At 44.8% G+C, this 21,543-nt stretch overlaps 1 protein-coding gene across 6 annotated transcripts in view; it reads right to left on the minus strand.

Annotated features, from left to right (window-relative positions):
• Positions 1-14,227, minus strand: part of GSK3B (glycogen synthase kinase 3 beta) — a 184,074-nt gene extending 169,847 nt beyond the window's left edge. For all 6 annotated transcript variants that reach the window (XM_043512569.1, XM_043512573.1, XM_043512581.1 and 3 more), the window contains exon 1: positions 14,036-14,227. The gene's annotated coding sequence lies outside the window, so the exon portion shown is untranslated. The remainder of the gene's footprint in view (positions 1-14,035) is intronic.
• Between the last annotated feature and the right edge of the window lie 7,316 nt (positions 14,228-21,543).

Here is a 21,543-nt window from a genome sequence, read left to right on the forward strand (position 1 = left end):
TCGAACCAAGGCTGTCCCTTACAACCATTTCTTCCATGAGGTCCTCACTACTCACCAAAACCAAATCTAAAATGATATCACCTTTTGTCGGTTCAGCAACTACTTGGTGAAGGAATCCATCAGCTATTGAATCCAGGAGAATCTGAGCCCTATTATTATTACTAGCACTTGTCCTCCAGTCTATATCTGGGAAGTTAAAGTCTCCCATGATCACACAATTCCCATTAGTATTTACTTCCATTAGACACATTAAAGAGGTCTCTATCCATATCCAAATCAGATCCTGACAGCCTACAGCACAACCCAAGCGCCATCCCAAGGGAGGCTCTTGTACAGGGGTTGGCAACCTTTCAGAAGTGGTGTGCCGAGTAGTCTTTATTTATTCACTTTAATTTAAGGTTTCGCGTGCCAGTAATGCATTTTAACGTTTTTAGAAGGTGTCTCTCTCTAAGTCTATACATTATATAACTAAACTATTGTTGCATGTAAAGTAAACAAGATTTTCAAAATGTTTAAGAAGCTTCATTTAAAATTAAATTAAAATGCTGATCTTACGCCGCCGGCCCGCTCAGCCCCCTGCCAGCCTGGGGTTCTGTTCACCTAGGCAGGCAGCAGGCCAAAAGGGGCCTGAGGCCGGGACCCTGGCTGGCAAGGGGCCGGCAGCTAGAACCTGGCAGCAGGCTGAGCTGGGGCCAGCGGTCAAGACCCCCGACCAGCAGTGGGCTGAGCGGCTCAGCCTGCTGCCACTCAGCCCACTGCTGGTCTGGAGTTCCGTCCACCGGCTCCTGCCAGCCAGGATCCCGGCTGCCAGCCCTGCTCAGCCCGCTGCCGGTCTGGGATCCCGGCCCTCCCCACAGAGTGAGTAGCTACCTTCTCCCTGGTTCTAGCCCATTCTCTTCCTCTCTCTCTGCACTGACCTGAGGGTGGGAGTGCACTGAGCACAGGGCTGGGGGTGAAGGAGCAGGCTGGGGGTTGGGGTGTAGGGTCTGGCCAGGAGCTAGAATGAGGGAGGGAATCAGGGTTGGGGCAGGAGGTTTGGGTGTGGAATGCTTACCTGGAAGCTCCCATTTGATGCGAGGGGTGCAGGTGGGACTGTGGGGGGGGGGTGCAGGAGCTCTGTTTGGTGCTCAGGGTGGGGGTGGGAATGGGGGGTGCCAGAGTCAGGGCATAGGGTGTGGGGGGCTGGGATGTGTGAGGAGGGTGCAGGAGTCAGGGCAGAGGGCTGGGGGCATGTGTGGGGGGTGCTAGAGTGAGGGCTAGGTGTATGTGAGGGGGGTGCAGGGGTCAGGGCAGGAGGCGTGTGGGGGGGGGTGCAGGGGTCAGAGCAGAGGGCTGAAGGTGTGAGCTAGGGGGGTTGCTCTCAGCCCCTGCCCAGAGCGGCTCACGACAGGGGGCTGGAGGGGATATGCCTTGATTCCCCTCCCCACCTCTTCTCGGCCTTCCCCCCACCCCGAGCAGCGAGCACGCTGCAGCTCTGCTTCTCCCCCTACCCACAAGGGCCATCAGCTGATCGGCCGAATGGAGGAAGAGGAGGAGGGGCAGGAACCCAGCACACTGGGAGAAGAGGCGGGGGAGGGGGGAGCTTGCCTGCCCTGCAGCAGCAGCCGGCAGGACCAAGCTTTTTCACCCTGCCCCCGCAGGGGCAGTGGGGGGGGGGGAGAAGAGCGGGCCAGGGCTGGCAGGATTTTTAATGGCATGCTGCTGTCTGCCGGGGTCCCGGCCTGGGTTCGGCAGCGGGCTGAGCAGGGCCGGCGAGCGGGACCCAGCAGGCAGCAGGGTGCCATTAAATATCGGCTCGCATGCCATCTTTGGCACGTGTGCCATAGGTTGCCTGCTCTAGTAGCCTTCTTCCCCAATGTGATTTTTACCCAGACAGACTCTGTCTTATCCATTCCATCATTTATTATTTCTTTACAGTCTACATCATCATATACAATGCTACTATACCACCTTTGCCTTTATTTCTGTCTTTCCTAAACAGCACATACCCTTCAATACCTGTAGTCCAGTCATGACTACTATTCCACCATGTAATATCTGGTTTCACTTCCTGCACCAGTAGCTCTAGTTCCTCCATTTTGTTAGCTAGGCTCCTCACATTAGTGTACAAACATCTTAATTTTTGCTGTTTGGCCTCATTCACATTCTACCGCCAGCATCACCTATTAGACTGGTACATACATTACCTTTCCTCCTTATGTCCATTCTCCTATCCACAGCTGTATCCTTTCTTACTTCATTTTCTTCCCTCTGAATGTTCAAACCCGGTGTGGAGATTACCTGGACATCTCCCAACCATCTCCCCCAAATTCCTAGTTTAAAGCTCTCTTGATCAGTTGTGCCAGCCTCCATCCTAGAAGTCTATTTCTCTATTTACTCAGGTGAAGTCCATCCCGAGAGAACACTTCTCTGTCCATGAATGCTTCCCAGTGGCTATACATCCCAAAGCCCTCCTTACAGCACCAGCGCCTGAGCCATCTGTTGAGCATCATAATCTTGTCAGACCTTTGTTGCCCTTCTCTAGGAACAGAACCACACTGAAGATCACCTGAGCCTCGATTTCCTTACATGTCTTCCCCAGCCTGGCATAGTCTCCCTTGATACTTTCCAGCAAGAATCTAATCAGTATCATTTGTTCCCCCATGAAGGACGATCAGTGGATTCCTTCCCGCTCCCATTAGGATTCTCTTCAGCCTCAGGTCCACATCCAGTATCTTAGCCCCCGACAGACAGCACACCCTTCTGTTCTCTGGATCAGCACTGGTTACAGGCCTGTCTATTCTTCTCAGTAAGGAGTCCCCAGTCACGTAGACCTGCCTTTTCCTGGCGATGGTGCGATTCTCCAGTCTATCCCCTGTTCCGTCTGGCTGCAAGTCCTCTCGATTTCTATTGCCCCTTGCAATCCTCTGCAACCCATCCTGTATCCTCCTGGGGCTCATATTTGGTATTATCTCCATTGGCTCTTGCCCTCTTCCTATAGGACACGTTGCTTTTCTCTTCCTTCCTCTCACCTTCAATGATCTCCTGCTATGCCCCTGCTTCACTTTCCAACTCTGCAAACCTGTTCCTGAGCTCTGTTTCTCCTTCACTTGTCCACCTTTTCCTCTGCCTGGTTCTCTTAGTCACATGCTTCCACTGTCCACTTTCCTCACCCAGCAGTCTCCCCTCAGAGTTCTTTGGTCCTGCTTCCATCTGCAAGTCTAAGCTTTTCCCTTCAGCCTCCTCATGTCTTTGCTCCATCATCTGCTCAAACCCGCTTCTAAACTCAACCAGAGTTTCCACCTGCATCTCCAATCCTCAGATCTTTTTTCCATCAGCTCTATCAGGCAGCACTTCATGCAGACAAAACTCTTTTCAGGTACCCCCTCCAGAATCATGTACATGCCACAGCTTCTACATCCAGTCATCTTCATTGTGTCCTCCACTGCTTGGTCACTACCACTGATGCCTCTGTGTCTATCATCGCCTTCTCACCTAAGTCCTGTTAGCCCAGGAAACACAAACCAAACCAAAACCACCACCCACAGCTAAACAAACCCCCAACGAGCACCAAAACACTGCCAGACCATCACACACTCCCTTCGCTAGCCTGTCTGTTCCTTTGCCTGGCTTCTTAGTCTTCCCCCAAACGCCTCCAACAGAACTCCCACTCAAACTCCCATTTAGAGCTCTGTTTGCTGGCTTCTGTGCTGCTGCAGCTGTCTGAGTGGCCTCAGTGTTACACTTGTTAAATTATGCCAGGGTGGCCAAACCGTGGCTCCAGAGCCACATGCAGCTCTGTTACAGTTTAAGTGGCAAAGAAAGAAAATAGTCTTTGATAAAATTTACCGGTCAGATCAAAGAGGGTTTTTTTTGCACCTTTGGAGAAAAACCAACTACAGATCCTCAACCAACAAGCTCCTTATGTACAGGGGACTGATAATAGAAACTCTGCACGTCTTTAATATGCTGGCAGGAAGAACTGTCTACATCCCAAGCAACAAGACTAGTAGAAAAAAATGGAGACACAGAACTATGAAGTCATCGGGTTCACTCTGTCATATCAGGCTGACTTCTCTGCAACAGGGAATGCAGTTCCTAGAAACCCAGCAGATTTTAAAAATGCATAAATTCCATCTGTCCTCCATGTTAAACAGCTGAGAACGATGGACAAATTCATTCACAAAGAATGAGAAAGGTCTGCTTGAAACCTGTTCTTTAACTGCAGAACAAAGGCTTTCTGTATTTCAAGGGACTTTAGCTTGTCAATATCATAACATCTATGTCCCTTGTTTGGTGGACCCACACTTCTCAGTTTTAGCTTGATGGAGGCTGTCACAAGGTGGTGGTCGCTACCAACATCTGCCCCCCTTTTCACTTTCACATCTGTCAGTGAGCGTCGCCATTTGCCATTGATCATGATATGATCAATCTGGTTTTTATCTCTGCCATTTGGAGAACTTCATGTCAGCTTGTGAATTTCACAAATAGGGTTCCACGGAGGTCATTCATATTACAGAAATCAACAAGCTTTTCTCTGTTTCATTCATGGTGCCACCCATGTCTTTCCATTGTTTGTATTGTCCTTACCGACCATGGCATTCAGGTCTCCCATGACAGTAGTTAGAAGAGTACCACGCCACAACCTAACTCCACTTGTAGCATAAGGTAGAATTTGTTCTCTTTACTTCATCACTGTCATTTGTTGGAGCATAGCACTGAATCAGGGCGATATTATGTTTCCCTTTCAGTCTAGCTCTCATAAGAGAAAGACAATCTTCTCATCCCTTAAAGATCTGGACTTCGCAGATGATGTCGCTCTCCTATCGCATACTGTGACAGCGTCAGGCCAGATGGCTACAGGAGAGTTTAGCTAAGGTAATGGAAGGTTCCAGAACAATCAGGAACTTTCTGGAAACAATTAAGGCAGACAGGCTGATTAGAACACCCCTGCAGCCAATCAAGAAGCTGCTAGAATTAATTAAGGCAGGCTAATCAGGGGACCTGGGTTTAAAAAGGAGCTCACTTCAGTTTGTGGTGTGCATGTGAGGAACTGGGAGCAAGAGGCACTAGGAGTTGAGAGTCAGAAGGTGTACTGCTGGAGGACTGAGGAGTACAAGCATTATCAGACACCAGGAGCAAGGTCCTGTGATGAGGATAAAGAAGGTGTTGGGAGGAGGCCATGGGGAAGTAGCCTAGGGAGTTGTAGCTGTCAAAGATGTTTCAGGAGGCGCTCTAGACAGCTGCATTCCACAGGGCCCTGGGCTGGAACCCAGAGTAGAGGGCGGGCCCAGGTTCCCCCCAAACCTCCCAACTCCTGATCAGACACAGGAGGAGTTGACCTGGACTGTGGGTTCACAAAAACGGCCAAACTGAGGGCTGCTGTCAATCTCCGAGGCGAGCAAATCTGCCAATAAGCACAAGACCCACCAAGGTAGAGGAGGAACTTTGTCACAATACCCAACACCATATACAAGAAAAAACAACTCAATTCAACGCATTCAGCCAGCAAATTGGACTGAAAAATCAACTGCAATAAGACAGATATCATGCCTTTACTATTGCTTCACCAACACCAGTACAGGTAGAGGATTATATTCTTACCAATGTAGAAACATTCACATAGTTGGGCAGCACTTATCAGCCAAGGCGGTGGAACAAGCCAGGACATCCAGAACAAAATCAATAAAGCCAAGAACACCTTCAAGAGCTTAAATACTGTCTGGAAATCATCTAAATACGACACCAAAACTAAACTCAAGATTTATCAGAGTTGTGTACATTCAACTTATAGTGCAGAATGCTGGGAAATGAGAAAGTATGACATGTCCAAACTGTCTTCATTCCATACAACCTGCCTCAGAAAAATCCTCCGTATTTTTTGGTCCAGAACAATTTCAAACCAAGATTTATTGACACAGTGCAGCCAAGAGGATCTGAGCACCATCATTGCCAGGAGGCACTGGAGATGGATCGGTCACGTGCTTCGGATGGAAACTGATTCCATCACCAGAGCAGCAATAAGATGGACATGTGAAGGCAAGCGAAAACGAGGCCGCCTGAAAACAACCTGGTGAAGAGCTGTGGAAGTCGAGCTGAAAAACCTGGGGCACAGCTGGGGAACCACTGAAAGACTTGCCAGAAACAGACAGGACCGGAGGAGCTTCGTCACTGCCCTAAACACCAGAGGCGTAACAGGAACATGAGGAGGAGGAGGAGGAGAATGAGAAAGAGGCCAGGGATGACACTGGGAGGAATTCCAGATAAACCTATTTCAAAGACTCAGTCCACAACAGGGACTATGAGCCACCGTCCTTCTGGAAGTGAAAGGTATCAATAAGTCTGATTAGACAAAGGAGAGCATTCTTTAAGTGTGCAGATAGTGGCAGCCATCAATCACAAAAGGGAAAAAACCTTTTAATGTAGTGAGCTGCTAACACAATAGAAAGAGACACTGGGGAAATTTTCCAAAGCTGCCTAAATGATTTAGGAGCCTAAGTGGATGGAATTTAAGTTTGTAAGTGCCTCCAACCAGGTCTACTCTCAAAAGTTAAGTCTACTATGTTAAGCCAACTATGTCGCTCAGGGGTGTGAAAATCCACAACTCGAGCGATGTAGTTAGACCGACCTAACCCCCGGCATAGAAGAGCTTAGGTCAACAGAAGAATTCAAAACTGAATGTGTAGCACCCCCATTCCATGGTAAGAATTCTTCTGTTGACCTAGCTACTGCCTCTCAGGGTGGTGGATTAACTACAAACTACAAGAGAACCCCTCCTATCACTGTAGTGAGTGTCTACACTGAAGCATTACAGCAGTGCAGTTGCAGCTGTGCTGCTGGAGCTTTTCAAGTGTAAACAAGCCCTAAGTCTCATTTGCAAGAGTGATTTAGGTGCTTTTGAAAATTTTACCCATCATCACATATCATTCTTCACAATTTGCAACCAAAGTAGCTGTAAGGAAATTAACACAAACAATGGATGCTGACCGTTTTGAAGAGGTCCTTCTATATTTAGCAGTTTGATATGTACCAGGCAGGATTTGGAGAAGAGCAGGCTTTTTTTGAGAAACATTTGAGACAGCTTACAAAAGTGCACCCACCCCCGAGAAAGGCAAGCAAGCTGAATGCTCAAAATGCTTATCTTACCTTCTGGTTGCTTCATTATGCTATAACATTCAGCTATTCAAAAAGACATTTTACAAATGCAAAAAGGCATACGCATAGAGACAGCAACTACTTCCCATTTCATGGGAACAGCAAGATAGCAAATTGTTTAGTGCATGCACTGCTCAATGACTATACCAGCTGTATTTTCATAAGCTCATTCTTATGGCTGAGGAAACTTCAAATTAACATTAATATTTTACAGCAGTTGTAAAGCCACACACAAAAAACCCAATAAAGTATGCTGGAATACTTTGGCTGTCAGTTCCTGAAACTGAATCTTCCAAGGTGAAAGCTGCAATTTAATCCTGGGGGAATTCTGTGCCACTGCATGTGTGCAGAATTCATTTCCCCTGCAGATTTCTTTGCTTTCCCACAGAAAAAAACAGGGAAGCAAAGGAAAGACGCAAGAGCAGTCACACACCACTTCCTAGCAGTGCAGGTACAATGTTTCAGGCACCCAAAGCAGCCAGCAGAGAGGTAAATCACCACGGGGCAGGGGACACCCCAGCCAGTGGCTCCTAGCCTGAGCCAGGATCAGCTGCTAGTCCCAGCTGGGCTGGAGACAGGAAAGGACAGAGCTTCCTCTTCCCCTGCAAGGAGTTGGTGGGGCTACGTCAGACCCACCCCACATACCTTCCCCAACTGCAGGAAGCTCAGCATCCTCCTCTGCTTCCTGCTCCCATCACTCCTCAGCTGCAGTGGGGGGATGGGGAGGACGATATACTGTATGCGGAGCTGATCCCCCATCCTCCCAACCCCTGTTCATCCAGACTTTCCATACCCAGACACCCCTGCCACACCTCACCCCGTACACCCAGAACATCCCTAGCACTCCATATCTGAACCCCACCCCACTGAACTTCAACCAGTGCATCTAGAACCCCCCTGCACCCCAGACACCCCCCACTGAGCTCCCTGCACTCAAACCCCCATCCTGACAAGCCCCACCCCACACCAAGCTGAGCCCCCACATCCAGACACCCATGCCACTGACCCGCAACTAGCTGTGCCCAGACCCCCAGCCCACCAAGCCCCCCTCCTCCAGCACCCAGGCTCCCCCACTGAGACCTCACACCCAGACCCCTCCACTGAGCACCAGTCACCTTCACCTGGAAGCCCCTGCAGAGTCCCATTTCCCCTGCACCTGGAATCCCCACAACGAGCCTCTGTGCATCCAGATGCCCCCAAACCTAGACCTCCGGCACTGAGCTGCCTGCACCCAGATTTTCCCACACAGAACCCTCTCACCCCACACCTGGATCCCCCCACACTGCCCCTTCACACCTGGATACTGCCTGGTTGAGCCTGCCTGCCCCACACCTGGTGCAGAGGGGCAAGACTCTAGGATGCTTCTGGGGAAGGCCCAGCCCTTGTGCTGTGTCAGGGTCTGGTGCAGCCTCTCCACTGAGTCCGTCCTCCAGGAGTGAGGGTGGGGGTGGCTGCAGGGTGATCTCCTACCTTTGTGCAGCCAAGCTGGAGCCTCTTCTTTTATTTATGGACAAATAAAACTTACAGAATTTTAAAATACGGTGTGCAGAATTTCTAATTTTTTGGTGCAGAATGCCCTCAGGAGTAAAGGGTCCTCACCTATGGAACATGTGCACACTGGTGGGCAGCCAGAGCTAAAGTTTTTTACTCTGACACCATAAAAAATTAACTTATTTAATTCAGGTTTTTTATTACCATTGCCATCAGGAACGGGGCTAAATTCTCATTCTGAGTCACTTACTGGGGATTCATTTGTTGATTCGAAACTGAATGTGTAGCAGCCACATTCCATGATAACAGGTATCTTGTAAAAAATATATACACACACACACCCCCCCCCCCAAAGTATCTAAGTTTTACCCCAATTTGAGGTCCACATCTGCAGCTTTCCAGAGGCTTGACACCAAATCTAACTTACCTGAATACAAAATAGAACACAGCCACATTCACTGTTAAGATGGAGATGGCCTGCAGACTCCAATACAGACAGTCCTTGGACTTACGACACAATTGGTTCCCGAAATTTGCATCGTAAGTCGAACCATCATAACGCAGAACCGCAATCCACTCCATTGTGGGACCAAGCATCGTAAAGTTGAAACCAACTGTCATAAGTCGAATCAGGGCGTCAATTCAGAAGATGTCGTAAGTACTGTTCGTCAAAAGTCGAATGTTGTAAAGTCAAGGATTGCCTGTATGCACCTTGACATGAATGGTTACAGTCACTACTGGTAGTCAATTAGGAGATTATGCTAGAAGCTGATTTATTCATATCCGGAAATGTTCTTAAAATATATGTAGGAATATGAATATTCTTCCTCTGGAATGTCCATTATTTGTGCCAATGTATCAATTAACATTTTACTGCATTTCTCAAAGAAACGGAGAGAAACACGATTGATACATGGTCTGTGAACATAAATCCTCAGAATAGTAATCACAAGCTAATAAAAATATAATTTCACTTAAAATTTAGACAAGAAAAATAAAAATCACATAAATTAGGCTGCACCAGTTAAGAAGCTACGTATAAAACAGGTATGGATGAAAATACATGTAAAAATTAAGACAAGCTGACAAATGTATTTGTAAACTTTCTGAATGTGTTTCCTATAGACTACTATTCCTATGTGCCAACGGCATTCAACCAGCCTAGTCACCTCTCAAAGTACCGACAGAACCAGCAACATGGGAATGATTCCACTAAATTTGGGGTGCTCACACTTTGCTCAACTAAGAACTGCATGGGTAACACCTAATTTACATGAACTGAAGTGACTGCAGTCATCCTTATCTTTAACGTGGAGACGAGGCCCACAGACACATCGGATCCTAGCATGTTGTGCTCTGACTTGATCACAAGAGCCAGGAACACTGCACAACAAAATTTAAATCTCCTTGGTCAGTACATTCATATTAAAAAGGTGAAGGAAATTAGAGACTGCATTACAGAATTCAGTAGAATTATTCATTTGGAAAGTTGTCCTTTGTACACCCAGTGATAAACAACATCACTGCATTAGTTCATTATTTCTCTACATGACCAATTAACACTGGGTGTTCAATTCCACAATAAAGAAAAATCTTTAAAATGTAGAAGTAGTCAATATATGCTTCCCTGACAATTTTAACCATGGAGCTTTCTATAGGACATCTCAGTTGCCAAATTAAACTAATCATGTGCCAATGTTGTCAATATATTGCCTTTCTCATGCTTAAACAATGTAGTGCTGCTGCTTCAGTTACAGAATGCATGGAGACCCAAAATGGATGGAAGGTTAAAAAAAGGGTTTTCCATATTTCCTATAACAAACCTGACAGATCAGCTTAAGAAGTATCATGTGCTGGCCTGGCAATTCCAACTACAGCTACTAACTTCCAGATTAAACTTAACATGAAAGGTAGCATTTCTCAACTTCCTGTTCTCCACAGACTCACACATGGAAATACACACAAAACTTGCCAATCTTGCCAATATGTTTTTCCCCCTACATATACCCTTCCTTCCACACTTGAGAATATGAGACTGGAAACTCCCTTCCGAATATCGCCCTCAGCATCAATACTGTTGTTTCTCATTGGAAATATCTCATATTTTTGGAATGAAATGGATCTTAGACCTATTAAGCTGTGTATTTTAAGTCTAATGGCTTCTTTTTAAAAAAATAAAAAAATCACACACACACACACACACACACACACAAAGGAGGACACAATAAAGGATTTATCAAGTTACAGATATCTACAGGTTGAACCTGACAGGCTAGATGTGCTACCCACAGAAGGCAAACAGCTGAAGCTACCCGAGTCCTGTCTACACTAGTACTTCCTGAGTTACCACCACCAGCAGAGCCATACCAGTAATAGTGAAATGGTGGCAGATTTCCAAGGAAATCTAGCATACAAAAGACTTGAGCTTGAACCCTTCTTCCCAAGTCAGCCATGCTGGGATGCAACACCCTATCAAGAGAGGAAAGGAGAGTCTCCCAATGCTCCTTTATGCCTTCCAGCTGACTCAGAAGCGGGCTGACAAGTTTTTAAAGGACACTGAACCTAACCATTGGCCTTAGCCACATTCTTTGGTCAGAAGGGAGGATCAAGTTCAATTCCAGATCAGATATGGAATTTACAGACAGTGATATGCATTTCCTGTGAACAAGCACACGTTTCCCCCAAATCAAATCCATGGCCACTCAAGAGCAGCAGTGGTGCTTGATGCCCTAGCTTCTTGGATGGCCAGTGTGATTTAGCCTTCAGTTTTCATATATTAACTACACTCTGAGTGTGTCTATCCAATAAGGCTAGCAAAATTGCACACCTTGTTCATCTGACAGTGTGCTTGGTTGCTGCACAAGATAAAGGAAAGGACTTGGTGCCCATCCTGTAGGGAACTTACTATTACTTGCTCCTAGCCAGGATTATTATGGCTTTTGCAAACTGGACATATATACTGCTGATACACATCCTTGCCTAACCAATTAGCTAGGAGCCATAAAGAGGAGGATAATAATATTATGCTCACTTCAGTGAGCAATCCTGCTGAAATCAGGAGCCTTTCCTGAACTGAATAGGGAAACATAGGTAATACAGATGTTAATTTCAAGCTACAATTTATTTTCTCTTAATTGCTTAAAGGAAGTTGAAAAGTTAGAAGCTATAACCTAGGAACATTACTGTACTGCATCACTGTTACTGAAGGAGTAACAACTGCCTATGTTTAAGTGCATCACACAACCACCCATGCTGATTTATAAAGAAAAGATGAGATCACTTAAACTGTTACCACTGCTAAGGTCTTAAGGTTTGACCCACAGAAACTAGCACTCTGGGCCAAATTCTGACTTTTAAACCCAGTGAAACTCCAGTAAAGTCCATGGAATGCACAAGCTGTAACGAAGTAAAGAATTGGTCCCAATGTACTACCTTGCATCTTACAATTATGACATTAGCAGTGGTAATAGTTAACTAGCCTCCCTTGAAAACGCACAAAGAGGATTGTAATACCTCTCTCTCAAAACAGACTAGCTCTACCATTTACCTAATCCCCATCCATAGAATTCTCTCTTCACTGCCCTCACAATATGTGGCATGCCTTCCCAGGCCAGCCATTACCACATGTGTAAAAGGTTCAGGAATGGCATTCTGGTAGACAGAACAACAATGCAAAAAGTTACGTCTGGTTTCTCACTCAGAAGAGTTAAAATAAAATGCTTTAAATGAGTGCAAGATTCCTTATAAAGATATATCATTCCGCCTCCTTTTCTGTGTGCTTGCCTGTCTCTGCCTACTCAGTGCCATTCAGGTTTGCTGATGCCATTACTGATGATAACCGTGTTGCAAGGCCTGAGGAAGAGCATGTATGTGAGCTCTGGTAAAGCAGTCCATGAGAGTGATGTCATCATGCTAGAACAGGAAACCAGAAGTACAACCACCACCAATGAAAATGACTATACACAAAGTGCTGCCAAAATGCTCAAAGTAAGCAACTGGGAAAAAAACAAGATGGACTGGGTTTGGGGGGGGGAACCAATCTGAGGTGTTACAAATAGGTGTCCAACTTTAAGATGAAAATTTGATTTTCAAATTGACCATCTCTCTTTAACTTGCACCTTTTGCTTACATTTGGTCTTGTAATCCTGTCCTTATATACCAGGGATCGGCAACCTTTGGCATGCGGCCTGCCAGGGTAAGCCCCTGGCGGGCCGGGCCAGTTTGTTTACCTGCTGCGTCCGCAGCTTCCCACTGGCCGCATTTCGCTGCTCCAAGCCAAAGGGGGCTGTGAGAAGCAGCGGCCAGAATATCCCTCGGCCCGCGCCGCTTCCCGCAGCCCCCTTTGGCCTGGTAGCAGCGAACCACAGCCGTGGGAGCTGCAATTGGCCAAACCTGGCGGACGCAGCAGGTAAACAACTGGCCCAGCCCACCGGGGGCTTACCCAATGCCAAAGGTTGCTGATCCCTGCTATATACCATCTCTAGACGCTCCTATGTCCAGCAACACTGTCCTCAAGATGCTGTACCTGGGCTCTGAGGGCCACGAGCTGCTTGCACTAGGTGCAGACATACACCACTTGACCGCAAAGCAAGTACTCTGTGCAATTAAGGACCACCTGAAAAGAGCTCTGTAGCTTGAAAGCTTGTCTCTTTCACCAACAGAAGTTGGTCAAATAAAGGTATTACCTCACCCACCTTATCCCTCTGATATTGTGGGACCAACACAGCAGCAATACTTGGAACAATACACTGAGTGGCACTCTCCTGATTAATCCATTGCTCACCTTCGCCCTCCATAGTTAGGGTGCATTTAAAGGAGTAGAGATAGATTAATATAAGAAAACACACAAAAGTTAATATTGAGGTTTAGATAGGACTAAGTAATTAAATATAGATGTCTATTTCCCCTGGCGCCTAACTCCCACTGAGTCCCAATTCCCCTGTGCTCATTCTGTCTACTTCCTTCTCACTTGGTGTGAGGCATCTCTCACTGCTTGAGAAGGGCCTTCCGCACAGTCTAGCTCTGTAGATATAGCTATCTAGAACAAGCTTGACGGCCTTTGCCGTCCCCATCCTCTCCCACTTGCTTATTACTAATGATCAGGGCAGTCTTCTCATATCAAAAAATAATACTTTTAACAAAGAGCTTTTCCCTACTTCCCCTAGTTAATTGTTTGCTACTGGAACCCAACCTGAGACCACAAATACTTTGATACAAGAAATGTAACTAACACCTTCAAATTAGGACTTCAAACTTCTTCCTTCACACAAAGCAAAATTATTATGATAGTGATTCAAGTTGCAATATTAAGTATATGTACACCATGAAAAGCAAGTCACCAAAGAACCTGCAATCAGAGTAGAAATACAGAATATTTTAAAGACAACTTAAGTTTCATATAAATCTCCACCTTAATCTTTTGTCCTGAAGAACTTTCTAATGGCCACAGCTCTCCTGAATCGCAGAGTTTTGGCTTGATACACAACACCAAAAGATCCGTTTCCAATCACCTTGGTGTCTGTATAACTAACTTCTTGCGGTCGATACGGACCTTGTCCAGGAGTTGCCACCACTGTAGGTCACTTTGCTGCCATCTTTGTCTCGCTGGAAAGCAGAGAACATTGAATAAGATACGTGTGTGACATTATCAGACAGACTAGCACTGAAGATAGTAAACTTTACTAACTTTTGAACTATCTTAACGTGACAGGGAAGGGAAAGGAAACAATGCAAAGAAATGTAATGTACTGTTTGGCACTATTTAGTGAGAGAGAAATTGGTACATCTAATTTCTTCCATGCAATAGGTTTATTTATATTGCTGAAACAAATATCAATCCACTTCCAAATATTTTACTCTGATAATTACCACAACCAAACTGCCAATTTAACACCAGTAGAGCAGAATTCTTTCCTTCAAACATTTATGTCTAGCTACAAAACACACTTTGGAAGTGCTTGTCACAACTCCATAGTTAAGGCTACAATCAGCAATCCATTAAGAGCCTAAAATCTTGTCTAACTGTGGAGTTCAGCCCTCAGCACCTAGACACCAGTTAGCTGCACCAGCGTAACCCCACTACTACAGACAGACAAAAGCCACTTTAGCCACAGTATGCACCATTGCTGCTTAACTCCATGTGAAACCAGCTTAAGTTGCATCTATACAAACTAGAATTTATCACAACCTGACCTACCTACACTAGGCATTTGCACTGCTTCACTTACACTGGTGGCTAGCTACTAATGACCATAACCAAGATAAATTTGCACAATTTTAATAGGAACAAGGCTAGCCTTACACATTTGTAGTCATTTTAGTTTAAGAAAATAATTTTTATGGAGTTTCAGACATTTAGGATATATGTTTAAAGTGCTTCATTTTTCAAATCCATAAGATGTTTATGATTCTTTGATTCCCTTCCTTCAGAAACTGCACCATTCTAAAACCACAAATGTACATACTCACCATAACAGTATTAGAAAATGTTTTTAAATAGTAAAGTTATTATAGTGTTCATAGTTATTGGATTACTGTCAGCAAAGCTGGTATAAAAGTTACACATTGGTTTACGCTCTTCAAAGGTTCAGCTCTAAATCAAATCATAAGCAATACCTGTCTCAGTTATGAGTCAGTTTCTTTAACTCCCATAAGACCATTGAAGTGGTGAATAAGCTCTCTATCTCCTACTACCTATAGCTCCCTGTGTTCGGGAAAGCTGCTAACTCTTGAGGTCTCTGAGCTATCTGGTATATTCCCTTAGGTTCTTGCTATCTTACAAATGCTCCTAACCTCTAAGGTAGTGAGAGCTAAGAGGAGGGACAACCTATTAGCTCCAGGACCCAAGCAGTAAGATGACCCTTTTAAAATGTGAGTTGAAAAGCCCATCAACCTGTGGCTAGTAACAATCTCTTCCAGGAAAGTACCACAATTTCTGCAGAATCTAGATTTCTTTTTCACATGCTACTACTGAGAATCCCGTGACCAGCAGCAGCCAAACATACAGAATCAGGTCAACATCACTGTCTTGGGAATGAATGTTCTTTCTCCCTTCAGCAGTCAGAAGGGGCAGGAACACACAAGGAGTTTCAAAAATGATCAGCTCACCTACTAGCCAGAGGCTAGAACAGATGGAACCACTAAGCAAAATCTTCAGACAGCACCTGTGTTCCCTCTAAGCTGTGTGGTTGCGCAGCTGCCCAGCAGTTAATCAAGTGGCATGCACTTCATTAGCAGAGACGCGCACATCTGGCAGCATGTGTTCAGGTGCCCCCCCACGGCTGTTTTGCAGCCACATTGCTCCTGCTCTCTGCCTTGGAGCCCTGGCCAAAGGCTCCCGGACACTCCTGCTTGCTGTGCAGGGGGGAGGAAGGGGAAGCACTGACATCAGGGTGTCCCCTCACCCACCTCCTTCCTGCTCACATTCCCCATCTCCACAGCCTGGGGGAAGGGACAGGGCTCAGGAGCAGGAGACATGATGCGGTCTGAGGTCTGAACACCTCCCGGGCCTTAATGCGACACAGTGCACAGACCTCCTCAGGACTTCCCCAGCAGCCAGCGCACGCACACGCACAGGATATCTCCTCTCTCGCTCACATTTACACACACACACCCCCATCTCCAACAGAACTTGTTGTTGTTGTGTTGTTGTTACTTCTTGGTACTTCCTGCAATGTACATATATTCTCTGTATTTTATTGTTTCAAAGTGTGTTATTTTAGTTTTTTGACTGGTCTATGCATTTCATAATTTTTATTTCTCTCTTACTGCTAAATTTAATTCTTTGAGTAGGGAGTTCTAAAATGCCCTAACCTGCCCTGACGGAGGTAATTATCGCTATGGTAACTTTTTAAAAATATATATTATATATTTAGGTTTTTTGTTTCTACTGTGATGCACACCGCACATTATCTCGATATTGGTGCACATAAAATTTGTTCTACCCATGGATGGAAATATTTAGAGAGGGAACATTGGACAGCACCCTGGTATTAATTCCAGTTTTCTTCTGGAAAAATAATACTCTCAAGCGGTGGCTTGAGACATACTAAATGCATGGCATTCTCTGAGGATATCCTATGGTCCTTTGCTTCATTGCTGAGCAGTTTGCATTCTTAGATTTTTTTTCACTGGGTATTGTGGGATGCGTAGCAGAAGCCAGTGGGTTCAGATTTTTTAAAAATCCCATGTTTCCACCATCTCCAACCCATACTTCCTTTCTGGTGTCATTTTGACTGCTAGTGCATTTTTGAATTGCTATCAGCAATATTGGACCAACAATGCTCCACACCATTATGCTGGCAACTGCAACCTTTTGTGAGATATGTGCTGAACTAACCCTGGACTTGCAGTGGCAGCATACCAATGTGTGGTGTCCCATGCTAGTGGAGAAGGGAGTTGCCAGTGCCAGCTGGAAGCTGGCCACCCCTGAATTTTAGCAGTCTGCAACAAGCAAGTCATTTGAGGCCATCCCAACGATACATACAAAATGATGGGGTCTAAATTAGCTGGACCATTCAAGAAAGAGATCTTGAAGTCATGGTGGATAGTTTCTGAAAACAATCTACTCAATGTGCAGCACACATCAAAAAAGCAAACAGAATGTTGGGAATCATTAAGAAGGGATAGATAATAAGCATAAAATATCATATTGCCTCTATATAAATCCATGGTATGCCCACATCTTGAATACTGCGTGCAGATGTGGTCGCCTTATCTCAAAAAAAGATATACTGGAATTGGAAAAGGTTCAGAAAAGGGCAACAACAATGATTAGGAGTATGGAATGACTTCCATACGAGACATAATAAGACTGGGGACTTTTCAGCTTGGAAAAAAGATGACTAAGGGGGAATATGATAGAGGTCTATAAATCATGACTGGTGTGGAGAAAGTAAATAAGGAAGTGTTATTTACTCTTCATAAACACAAGAACTAGGGGTTACCAAATGAAATTAATAGGCAGCAGGTTTAAAACAAACAAAAGTATTTTTTCACACAACACAGTCAGCCTGTGGAACTCCTTGCCAGAGGATGCTGTGAATGCCAAGACTATAACAGGGTTCAAAAAAGAACTAGATACATTCATGGAGGATAGATCCACCAATGGCAATTAGTCAGGGTAGGCAGGGATGGTGACCCTAGCCTCTGTTTACCAGAAGCTAGGAAGGGGTGACAGGGGATGGATCACTAGATGATTACCTGTTCTGTTCATTCCATCTTCAGACAGTGGCCAATGCCAGGTTCCCAAGACAGGATACTGGGCTAGATGGACCTTTGGTGTGACCCAGTATGGCTGTTCTTACGTCACGTAGGTGTGTGATGCTACTATGGTTATGGTACTGTTGCACTGGGTTACAAAGCTTGGTAATGCTCAAATTATTGATGGCTTTGCACACATGGGATTCCCAAATTGTATTGGGGCAACTAAAAGGATTCATGTGCCTATTTCCCCCTTCTCTCACATGTTCTGGATATTAAAAAGGCTATTTGCTTAGCTGGAGTTGATTTTATGATTGAGGGAGTTGTGCAGTCTCATATAGTTACAATAAAGATGGGCCATACTGCCACCAGGACTTCAGTCTACTAGACACTAGCCTCTTTCACATTGTTGTGGACTCTTTGTCTGGGTGAGAGAGATGCTTTGGAGATAGCTTAGTATTATGGAGTTTTAGCCCTTTCTTTAGATTTTCAGAAGAAATAATTTAAGTATTTTAGTTCTCTTATAGGCAGAGCTCAGAATTTATAAACGGAAGTGGGTATTTCTTCATGGTGCTCAAAGGCCTGGTTGATCACTGCAGCAGGTTTCTAAACCTAAATCAGCGTATCCTAGAAGGGTCCATGATGCTAGGATCTTTCAGAAAATTCAGCTTCCCTTGGAAACCTGGTCCAGAGCTTAACTAACCTTACAGCTGCAAAGTATTCCTTAATGTTACTAAATCCCGCTTGCTGCATATTAAGCCCCTTATTTCTTGTCCCATTTTCAGTGCACCTGGAGAACAATTGATCACCGTCCTCTTTATAAGAAGTCCTTAACATATTTGAATGCTGTTAATCGGATCCCTCTCAGTCATCTTTCTCAAGACTAAACATGCCCTGTTTTTTTAACCTTTCCTCATAGGTCAGGTTTTCTAAACCATTTATCACTTTTGTTGCTTTTCTCTGACCTCTCTCCAATTACTTCCCATTTTAAGTGTGGCACCCAGAGTTGGACACAGTACTCCAACTGAGGCCTCAACAATGCTGAATGGAACTGGACAGTTACTACCCAGGTCCTACATAAGACACTCCTGTTAGTACACCCCAGAATGATATTGGCATTTTTCGCTTATGGGTAGAGGAAGTGGAACATTGTGGCAAGCCTTAATTTATCTTGTATCTGTGCCTAAGTTTTTGTAAATCCTTATGAATTATTTAAAATATATGGATTTTCCATATAAACTGCATTGATGACTCTTTATAAGAGTTAATCATAAAAACCGTTAAAAATTCAATCTATTACATAGCAACCAGAAATAAACCTTTAATTACAACAATAACGAAACAAATTCAAACTGACACAGTGCAGGGTAGAACACAATAAGGGGAGGAGGAATTCAAGTCACAGGCAAGTATATGTCTTGCTTCTGCTTCTTCTTGTTCTTTGGTCGTCTGGTGTTAAGGGGCTAGACTCAAAGTTATTCAATGACTCAACAGAGCCTCGTTTTTGCTGAAGAGAGCTAGGCTGTTTCTCTGGCCTGAGCGTCTGTAAAGGGAATGGCCTCAGAGCATGGCTGCAGCAAGCATTCTGTATTGTCCCAAGGCTGCAGAATATGACTAAGCCCCGGTTTACCGCACTGCATTGCCTACTCTCCTTGGTCACATGTAAGTATCTGCTGGCTGCCATTTTGAGCTGGCAAACGGGGTTTGGGGAGGGCATTCACTAGGCAGGATAGATGCAGGAAAGCAAAAGGAAAATAAGTAGATAGGGATGTGCCTTCTGTGGTGTGATCTTGAGCACAGTCGATAGTTGGGGCTTTAGCAAGAGACATAAGCCAACTGCCCAGCTGGAGCAGCTGCCATTTTGAAAACATGTATTAGAGACATAGTGTGGGCGCAAGGAGGTGGAGACTGGAGACTTGATGGCTTCTAGCTCACATCCAACAAAAACATCTGCGGCCATGGAGCACCAGGAACTGAAGCTAGCATGGCAGTATAGCAGAATACGTTTTAAACACAGATAGATACTTACATGCTGAAGTTACATCCTATACTAGCCTAGGTTTCTGGAAGAGAATCAGGCTCATTTCCTATTCAGAAATAGCCAAAGAGATCCTGGCTTTCCCGGGACAGCTCTTCACTGCTCAATCTGAGGACTCTTGGTGCTCATCCTTGAGGTATCAAGGTGGGCAGCAGGGTCCACAACCTTGTAGGGTTCAGTGGTGGTGTAATTGATCAAAATCCTGTGCAGCTCCTCAAAAACACACAGATAACATTTCTGCTGCTGTACCTTTTCCTGGCATCCTTGGTTGTAATGTACAGTACATTCTCCTCAGCTGTTTGCTCTATTATCCTGCACTAGTTGGTGTCCCAGTTGTGAGCCCTCACAGACCTCCACTTAGCAGTGTGCACAAAAAGAGCTTTATTTCATTAACTGGCCACAAGAGCTCCCTACACCAATGCTTCTGCCCAGGTGGCAATAAGATCCAGGGTTCCAGCATGGCTCCAAGAGGCTGCTGGAGGCATGTTGTAAGGCTTCTGAAGAACTATTGCAGCAATGCCGATATACTCAAATCCAAGAGCAAATAGGCCAATTCTGGCACCATGCCAGTTTTAAATGGGGGAGGAGGCACCTAGTCAATGTGACACCAGAGCAGTGGAGGATACACAGGTAAACAGACATGTCAGTAATGGTTGCCTGCATAGCTGTGTGTGCGATAGCAATTGGAGGACTACTAAAGTAGGGCACAGCAGCACTGTGTGAATAAATAATATATTGAACTAACTCAATTTTTATCAAATTTAGTTCACTTTGAGGAACTCTGAGGAATTGTCACAGACTGAAGCGTCACTATAGGTGGTTTTGGAATTAATTGAGAAACTTAACAGTAACAAGTCAACAGGACCAGATGGCATTCACCCATGAGTTCTGAAAGAATTCAAATGTGAAATTGCGGAACTATTAACTATGGTTTGTAACCTGTCCTGTAAATCAGCTACTGTACCCAATGACTGGAAGATAGCTAATGTAATGCCAATATTTAAGAAGGGCTCTAGAGATGGTCCTGGCAATTACAGACCGGTAAGTCTAAGGTCAGTCCCGGGCAAATTAGTTGAAACCATAGTAAAGAATAAAATTGTCAGACACATAGAAGAACATAAATGTTGCACAAAAGTCAACATGGTTTCTGTAAAGGGAGATCATGTCTTACTAATCTATTCGAGTTCTCTGGGGGGGTCAACAAACATGGGGACAAGGGGGATCCAGTAGACATAGTGTACTTAGATTTCCAGAAAGCCTTTGACAAGGTCCCTCACCAAAGGCTCTTATGTAAATTAAGTTGTCATGGGATAATAGGGAAGATCCTTTCATGGATTGAGAAAAGGTTAAAAAAGACAGGGAACAAAGGGTAGGAATAAATGATACATTTTCAGAATGGAAAGGGGTAACTAGTGGTATTCCCTAAGGGTCAGTTCCCTAGGACCAATCCTATTCAACTTATTCATAAATGATCTAGAGAAAGGGGTAAACAGTGAGGTGGCAAAGTTTGCAGACGATACTAAACTCCTCAAGATAGTTAAGACCAAAGCAGACTGTGAAGAACTTCAAAAAGATCTCATAAAACTGAGTGTGCAACAAAATGGCAAATGAAATTTAACGTGGATAAATGTAAAGTAATACACATTGGAAAAAATAACCCCAACTATACATACAATATG

Source organism: Dermochelys coriacea, chromosome 1 (assembly GCF_009764565.3).
Source record: "Dermochelys coriacea isolate rDerCor1 chromosome 1, rDerCor1.pri.v4, whole genome shotgun sequence".
NCBI lineage: Eukaryota > Metazoa > Chordata > Testudines > Dermochelyidae > Dermochelys > Dermochelys coriacea.